The sequence below is a fragment of the Chinchilla lanigera genome, unplaced genomic scaffold (assembly GCF_000276665.1).
Source record: "Chinchilla lanigera isolate Chin_1 unplaced genomic scaffold, ChiLan1.0 scaffold00142, whole genome shotgun sequence".
Lineage (NCBI taxonomy): Eukaryota > Metazoa > Chordata > Mammalia > Rodentia > Chinchillidae > Chinchilla > Chinchilla lanigera.
Genome location: NW_004955543.1, coordinates 2,934,073 through 2,943,125, shown reverse-complemented (window position 1 = coordinate 2,943,125; position 9,053 = coordinate 2,934,073). Strand labels below are relative to the sequence as shown.

General features: G+C 37.2%; 1 protein-coding gene across 2 annotated transcripts in view; it reads right to left on the bottom strand.

The window, feature by feature from the left end:
• LOC102019960 (melanoma-associated antigen D1) overlaps positions 1 to 3,166 on the bottom strand; it is a 112,483-nt gene extending 109,317 nt beyond the window's left edge. The window contains exon 1 of one of the 2 annotated variants that reach the window (XM_005411363.2): positions 3,062 to 3,166. The gene's annotated coding sequence lies outside the window, so the exon portion shown is untranslated. The remainder of the gene's footprint in view (positions 1 to 3,061) is intronic. The other variant, XM_005411362.2, reaches the window with a different exon arrangement.
• Between the last annotated feature and the right edge of the window lie 5,887 nt (positions 3,167 to 9,053).

Here is a 9,053-nt window from a genome sequence, read left to right as displayed (position 1 = left end):
GAATTCATATCAAAATTAATCCCAGGATTGAACTAAGTTTGCCTTTAAAATATCCTTCTTTGCCAGGCATGGTGGCACACGCCTGTAATCCCAGCCCTCAGGTGGCTGAGGCAGGAGGATCGTTGCGAGTTCGAGACCAGCCTGAGCTACAAAGTGAGCTCAAGGCCAGCCTGAACTTCATAATGAGACCCTGTCTCAAAAAAAAAAAAAAAAAAAAAAAAAAATTGGTCAAAAAAATTTAAAAACATAAATAAATAAATAAATAGACAGACCAGAGAACTACACCACAACTGAGTTTCTAAAGACCTTAACTCCATGAACTGCACCATAGGTTAGCAAGTTACTATAGAACTCTAAAGCTTGGTTTTATCATCAAGAAAATAACAATAATGCTGATCTGTAAAGGTGGTTGTGAGCATTAAGGGAGAAACTATATTTATAAGACTGTCAATGATGCATCTTGACATCATAATCTTAAGTAAAATAAAGCAGACACAGACTTTTAAATACTGTATGGCTTCTTTTATATGAGAAGCCCAAAATATAAATAATACAAGGAGCAAACTAAAAGAGATACGATGATACTATAGCAAATAGGAATACAGGACTATGTGGAGATAGGAAAGAGATCTGTGGATAGGGAGAGAAAGGAGGAAGTAGAGGAGAACAAAAAGGATAAAGATGTGACAAGTATATACACGACTTTCCCATGTTGAATGTATTTATTATGTATCACAAGCACACATTAATAATAAACAGAGGAAAAAAAAACAAAAATAAAATATTATGGGGCCGGGGATGTAGTTCAGTGGCGCAAGTGCCTGCCTGGCAAGCACAAGGTCCTGAGTTCGATTCCCGGTACCAAAAAAAAAAATGATTTTACAAGCAAACACTGAATACCTTTCAATTTATCATACCAAACATTTATGGGCAAATATGAATACACAATGGTAGCAGCTATGAGAGAAGTAAATAAATAAGCTATAGGATAGCACAGAATGCACAAGCAATAAACAAACCAAGGATTAGATGGGGATGCAGATAAGAGATATGGCTTCCTAGAGGGGCTGGTAACTGATAACTCACATGGTAGCAAGGAGCTAGCCAGGAAGAAAAAAATATGGGAAATTCATGTGAATGGATCGAATTATTAGAATACGCACTACTGAATTAGTGCTACGTAAAAAGTGACCAGGAGGAGACAAGAGAGGTGAGAGGGAGAGGGAATGTAGGAAGCAGAGTGAATAACAAACACACAGACCATGACTTAGATACATCACTCTGTTTTTCCACAAATACTTGCATACTTTGTGCCCTTGCTTCCTTCAGGTGTCTGCTCAAATGTCACCTGACCAGCAAGGCCTTCCTGACCTTCTAATTAATATAGCATACTCCCCTCTGTATCACAACCTGTACTTATGACATATTCATTTATTGTCTATCTCTTAGCAATAGTTTAAAAGACGTTTTCTATTTTGTTTTGCACTGTTGTATTCCCAGTACTTAGAACAATGGCACATAAAAGTTGTTCAGTAAAATATTGCTGAATTAGTGAAAGGATTGATGAACGCACAATGGGTTAAACCAGTGTGATACACTGTGTAATGATCTGAATGGGGAAAGAACACATCAGCAATTTCTTTTGAAAAAGTTCCTTAGTGTTGTGGTGTCATGAAATCTCTGTCTCAGTGTTTATTCTGAAAGAATGGATAATCATTACTAGCTCAGAAAAGAAAATCATCTCTTATTTGGCAAGCATAATATACAAGTTACAGGAGGAGGGAAGAGTAAACTGCTTGTTCAAGAAATACTGGTTAAATTCCTTAGGACCTGAAAAACCTGAAACTTACCATAAATTTAATGAGTAAGCAAAAAAAAAAAAGTAATAAATCATTAATATTAAAAAAATGCTCTCACTAGCTAAACTTCATGTAACATGTAGAACCTTAAAATAATTTCACATTGCAACATACAAAAAAAGACAAAATTCAGATTACAACAAATTATAAAACACTTAAAAATTTCCTTAAAAATCTTTTGTCTGAAAGACTGACCAGCTTGCAGTTCAGCGAAACTAATAGTGCCCAGGAAAGAACCTGCACAACAAACTTAATTTCTGTCTATTAAGTAACATATACGCGTCTTGGGACGCGGATATAGCTCAGCGGTACAGCGCCTGCTTGGCAAGCGCGAGGTCCTGAGTTCGATTCCCGACACCAAAAAAAAAAAGTCTAGATTTTCCTCTAAGGGAAGTTTTACAAAGAATGGGAACGATTCCACTCTCTGAAGCTGACATTACACCATAGGCAAAATCCAGTGGTTGGCTCTCCCCCTTTAAAAACTTTGGAGGTTCAGTTCTACGCCAACGTAAAAACCAAACGTAACTGAGTAGAGGACTAAAACCAGTGAACAGGTAAACGATACATAATTTGGTTTAGGGTAAATAATGCTAAAAGGGCATAATTTGAACAACTCCCTCTGCCTCTTGTGCTTTCGAGATTTCTACTTCTTTGCTTATTTCTGAACAATAACAAAAAATAACTTTGACCTTCAAGTCGCATCTGCTCTTGGAAAAAATGTGTTACTTCACAGGCTTCTACAGGAGAGGGACAGAAAAAGACAAAAGCCTTCACGGGGAGCAAAATACTGGGCTTGGAAGGAAAAAAGAAGAGCAAGTAGTGGAAAGTGGTTTTGAAAAGTCGGAGGCTAAAATGAGGCGGGGGGCGGGAAGGTGGCGGCGTGAGTCGAAGGAAACATCTGTGGTACAGGGAATAACCCAGGCTCTAAAAGATTAGTGACGAACATCCTGAGTGAAGAGGACAGGCGAAACAGGACCAGAGGTCAGGAGGATAAAAGGCCCACAAGAGTCTAAAGGGGTAGCGGCGCGGGGGGCGGGGGGGAGGGGGGATCCGTGGAGGAGAGAAGCGGCGTTAGTATCCTTCATAAATGTACTTTGGGAGTGAATTCTCATTCTTTCCACCTCATGTTAAAAAAACGAAAGTTTCCCCAGAGTACATGGGGATTCACTTGTGAGAATTACCCTCGCCTTATTTACACTCACCCAGACGAAGAAGGCAGCGAAGAAGGCGGCGAAGAAGGCGGCGAAGACGGCGGCGAAGACGGCAGCGAAGACGGCGTGACCGGAAATGCTAACTTCTTGGGTTCCGCGGAAGCTTCAGCGTCTGAAGCCCCGCCCACCCCGGGACCCTCCGCCTCACACCGGGCAGCTTCCTGTGCCTCTCTAGCAACCGCTACGACGCTTTATCTCATTGGTTCCGTCGTCTGCAAATCCAAACGCGGGTAGTGAGGTAAACAGGCTGGAAGAGGGAACAAGTAACTTTGCAAATCCTAGCGGTAGTCGCCCCAGGAACTGAGTATTTCTGACAGATGCCAGTGTACAATTTGCCGTCTTTCTTTGATTAGCCTTAAATATATCGAAATATCTCCCTTCACCTTAGTTCCTTAAATGTACTTTGGGAGTGAATTCTCATTCTTTCCACCTCATGTTAAAAAAACGGTCTTGCTATTGCTGTCTTGGATGTCTATCGTTATATATTTACCGTATTTGTTTTTTTTTTTTTTAAATCATTTTTATTAATGGCATATTTTAATTGTAAGGGTTTTAAAAAATCTTAAATCTGAACAATAGTTAGATGCTATATTCAAAGCTCCAAATAAATATAAATGTACTCATTTAGAAAGCATTCCTAGCCGGGCATGGTGGTGCACGCCTGTAATCCCAGCCCTCAGGAGGCTGAGGCAGGAGGATCTTTTCGAGTTCGAGGCCAGCCTGGGCTACAAAGTGAGCTCAAGGCCAGCCTGAACTGCGTAGTGAGACCCTGTCTCAAAAAAAAAAAGCATTCCTGTATACATACATATTCCTCAAGAAAGAAAACAAATAAAAAAGTGCCAATATTAAGAATAAACTTTACTCTGACTACAGACCTACGGAACAAGTTCAATATTACTTACTGCCATCACTTCCAGAAAGCTATTTTTGGCCCAAAATCCGTACCACAATTCTCCACTGTTGGAGTAATTTTCAGTGACTCCACAGGTATATACTGAGCACGCACCTATCATGTCCCACACACTATGCTACGCACAGAGGCATTGCACTGGGAGCCCAAAACCTAGGGACTGAAGGTGAAAAGTATTTTTTGAAGTTTGTTGAATGAATAAAAGACCAAAATGTAGTTAGGACAATGATGCTGACTAGCCTAAGATTGTTCCTTTGTCCAGTATTTTTATAATTCAACAATTTCAGCAAGCATGATGGTGCATGCCTGCAATCCCAGCTACTTGAGAGGCTGAGGCTGAAAAAAATTTCAAAACCAGCCTGGATAAATTAGTGAGACCCTGTATCAAAATTTTTAAAAAGTAAAAAATGGCTGGAAGTGTGGTTCAGGGATAGAGAATTTGCCCAATTTGCACAAGCTCCAGTGCTACCAAAAAAAAAAAATATTCTTTTGCTCATATTTTTTCAACCACCATATTTCCAACATCCATTCAACTCAAGGTTTCTGTTTCTGGTGCTACCCACACAAAGAATAGGACATAATTCTATATATTAAGACGCTCTCCCCAGACACATGAAAAATCAGCAGCATTCTAAGGCAATATGAATAATTAGTAAGGCAGAGGAAGCAAAGAACTATGACCATCTTGTGGACGATAAATTCTACAAACCTAACAGAGACCTTATCTCCTGCAGAATGATCCATAAAGACTTATTTAATGTTCAATACTTGATTGAGCAGATGGACAAAACTGAAAAACAGGGCTGGGGATATACCTCAGCGGCACAAGCACCTTCCTGGCAAGTGCAAGGTCGTGAGTTCAATTCCTGGTACAAAAAAAAAAAAAAAAAAAAAAAGTGAAAAACAATGGCGAAGTTGAAGTATCGAGTGAAAAGAGCAGTGATAAGAGATGAGGCTGGAGATGTAAGAGGTAAAATAGGGACAGACCTTGTATGTAATGTTTGTCCCCACTGGACTTACAATCTTCTGCAGAATAATAATATATTTAATAATAATACATGCTAAATGGTACCAGTTGCTACTAAAAAAATAAAGCAGACAAACTGGGTGTGGCAGCACACACCTGAAATCTCAGCACTAGGGATCCTTAGGCAGTAGAATCACTTAAGCCTGGGAGTTTGAGACTAGCCTAGACAACATAGTGAGAATCTCTCTCAAAAAGGTAAAAAAAAAAAAAAAAAAAAAAAAAAAGTAAAAACCTAGGAACAAAGCAACCAAGTAGGATAGCAATAATATGAGTGCAGGAAGTTGGATGGAACTAGAAGGGTTCTAGAAAAAGATGGTTTATGAGCAGTATTTATAGACTGCAAGCATTTCTCTTAGTCACCATATTGTTATCTTATTTCAGGCCCTGAGTATTTTTCCTCAAATCCAAACTCCTTAGCATTGCACACAAAAGCTTTGATAATGTAAATCTCTTTTATTCATTCACTTTCTCTCTCTCTCTCCCTCCCTCTCTTCCTCTTTTCTTCCGTTTTTCCCTCTCTCCCTCTCTTCTCATCTCACCACTCAGAATCTTCTATCCTAAGTCCCATAAACTTATTTGGAAAGTGCAGCAAGGTCTCAGATCTCTGCACCTTCACACTGGTAATTCTTACACACCTTTTAAAAGTCAGCTGGCATTTCATCTCTTTCATAAAAACTTCCTAACTTTCAATCCTTAACCCAAACCAGACAACTCCTCTCCTCTGGTACTAGCATTGTATCTTATTCTGATTAACTTTCTATCAATCATTGGTTTTAGTCAGGTACTATGTGGTTATCACTATTCAGGGCAATGAAAATATCTTATGTTTTAGAAAGCAAAACAAGCAAGAAATCAAATAACATAATAAATTTTTTTTAAAAAACTAAAATAACTTTTACTTTTTATAAACAGTAGTTTTCAACTCCAGGTGCCCATTAGATTCACTAGGAGAGCTTTTTGTCTTTCCTTTGTTCAATACTAATGCCTGTTCTCATCCCAGCCAAAATGAATAAAAAATATAGGGGTAAAGCTAGGCATATCATATGTAATATATGTAATATGGTTAGAGCTCATTAAAGTATCTAATGCAGAGAAGAGATAGAGAACTACTATCCTACAGCCTGCACCTCAGAAAAAGGATCCCAAAAGTACAGTCTGAAAAGCTATGGAAAACAAATAAAGTGATGAGCACATATGTCAGTCTAATAAAACAAATATAATGTGGATAAAATCATAATAATTGCCAGACATGGTGGTGCACACCTGTGATCCCAGCACTCAGAAGGCTGAAACTAGAAATTTCACAGAATTGAATCCCAGACTAAACAACGTAGAGAGAAAGGAATTCTATCTGAGAAAGAAAAAGAAAGAAAGGAAGGGAGGAAGAGGGAGGGTGGAAGAAGAAAGACACTGGCCCATAAAAAGAATCACAATAATGAAGGCTGAGTTGTGGAGTTAAAGAAAAAGACAATTATGAAGAAAAATATCACATAACTCAGGAAGCGCTAGAAATCAGAATTAAATTGCTTGAAGGGGCTGGGGATTTAGCTCAGCGGCACAGCACCTGCCTGGCAAGCGCGACATCGTGAGTTTGATTCCCGGTACCAGAAAAAAACAAAAAAAAAACAAAAAAAAAGAAAAGAATTAAATTGCTTGAGAGTGGTATTAATGTGTTTTTGAAGTTTAGATACTGCTAAGCTAAACAACAAAAATAAAATTTCAAGAATAACCACTAGGGACTGGGGATATAGCTCAATGGCAAAGTGCTTTGCTTGCCAACTGCAAGGTCCTGAGTTTGGTTCCTGGTACAAAGAAAAAAAAAACAGAATAGCCACTAATGCAGAAAATAAAATAAGGAAAAAAAAACAGAAATTCAAGTGGGTAGAGAAAGGGGCTGGGGATTTAGCTCAGCGGCAAAGCACCTGCCTGGCAAGCGCAAGGTCGTGAGTTTGGTCGCTGGTACCGGAGAAAAGCCAAAAAAAAAAAAAAAAAAAAAAAAAAAAGAGAACAAAACAAGTGGGTAGAGAAAGAAAATAGAATAAGATCTTTTTTTAAACCTCTTATCTATAAAAAAAAAGGGTAGGGAGGGGAGGTAGGGGGTATCTCATACCTTAAAGAAATTTGTTAGTAATTATCATGTTCTTTGGTTGAGAGATGGTTCAGGAGTATTCATTATACTGTTGCTTTTTATTTAAAAATTTTACTTCTATTATTTTGCATGTATCATATATTATAATGGAAGATAGAGAACAATTTAAAAACAATTACCAAAAAGGGAGAGAAAATAAAATATAATAAAAATTCTCAACCTTATATCTGATTCCCAGCCATGTCATTTCCTCTTATGGACAACATATGATTTTTAAAAATTTACTCTTATGCAACTACTGTGGAAATCAGTATGGAAATTCCTGAGAAAACTAGAATTAGAGGTCTCATTTTACCCAACCATTCCCCTTTTGGGTATCTTCCTGGAAGAATTAAAAGCATCATACCACAAGGATATATGCATACCCTTGTTTATAACAGCACAGTGTGTAATAGCTAAATCTTGGAAACAATCAAAATTTCCATCAACCAAGGAATGTATAAAATGTGGGGGTTTATATATAATGGAGTATGACTCTGCCATATAGAAAGATAAACTTGTGACATTTCTAAGTAAATGGATGAAACTTGAGACCATATTAAGTGAAATAAATTGGACACACATGTGTAAACATAGCATTGTCTCCCTGGTGTGAGAAACTGGAAGAGTACATGAGGACCAAAATGTATAACACATATTGTGAAATGGGAAAAAATTGTTGAAAAGAAAAGAAGAACTAGGACGGGAGAAAGGGGAAAGGAAAGAAGGAAAAAGGAAAAAAATGATTAAGAAAAAAGGGTAAAATGGAAACAAAGCTTTGTAAATAGGGAAGGGAAGAGGGGTTGAAGGGAGAAGAAGGGATTGGGGAAAAAAGAGAAATTAAAATATATCATATATGGGTACAAATTCCCTATGATGAATATGATTATTATATAACTAAAATGTACCAGTAAACTTAATAAAAAAATTTACTCTTTCCAGGATAATATATATACATATATATTATATAGTAGTTAAATATGATATATATTTTATGTACTATATTGCAATAGGCTTTCATTTCAAATTGATACATAGATTCCTCATTCCTTTAAATTAACTTACAGTAAATGATTTCTTTGGTGCATGTAATTTTATGAACCTTAACACAGGAATAGATTCATGTAACCACACTGCAATCCAGAACTGTCCCAGAGGCCCTCAAAGTCCTATACTGATGCTATACTGCTTCAGGCACATAATACTTCCCACCCCTGAAGACTGGCAAAGATCGCTCTATTCTATGTCAGCTTAGCTTTCTGTTTTCTAAAATAGCATATAAATGGAAGCATACAATAAATGACATTTAGAGACAGGCTTTTTTACTTGGAATGCTTTTGAGGTTCATTCAAATTATTGCATATTTCAATCACTTAAGTTTTTTTTATTTCTGAATAGTATTTAATGATATGGATATACCACAAATTATTTATTTGTTCACCCATTTAAAAATATTTGTATGGTTTCCAATGTTTGGAATAAAGTAGCTATAGCATTCATATGCAGATTTTTGCACAAATATGAATTTTAATTTCTCAAAAGAAATGCCCACCAGTTGGATTGCTAGTAAAAACATATGGTATAAAATTTAATTAATTAAAAAATATGGTATATGGATGTTTAGCTTTACAATAAAAAACCTGCCAAAATATTTTTTCAAACTGGCTATACCATTTTGCATTCCCACCAGCAACATATGAGTTCTAACTACTCTGCCTCCTGGCCAGCACTTGACAGTCTTCATATGTTTTTGTTACCATTCTAAAAGGTAATAAGATTTACTTGTGATTTTAGTATACCTATCACTTGGTGAAGCATATCATTTCTCTATTGGACTTGCACTTTTCTAAAAATCAATTCACTGGAGCTGCAGGCTGGGGGCAGGGAAAACTCAGCGGCACAGAACCTGCCTGGCATC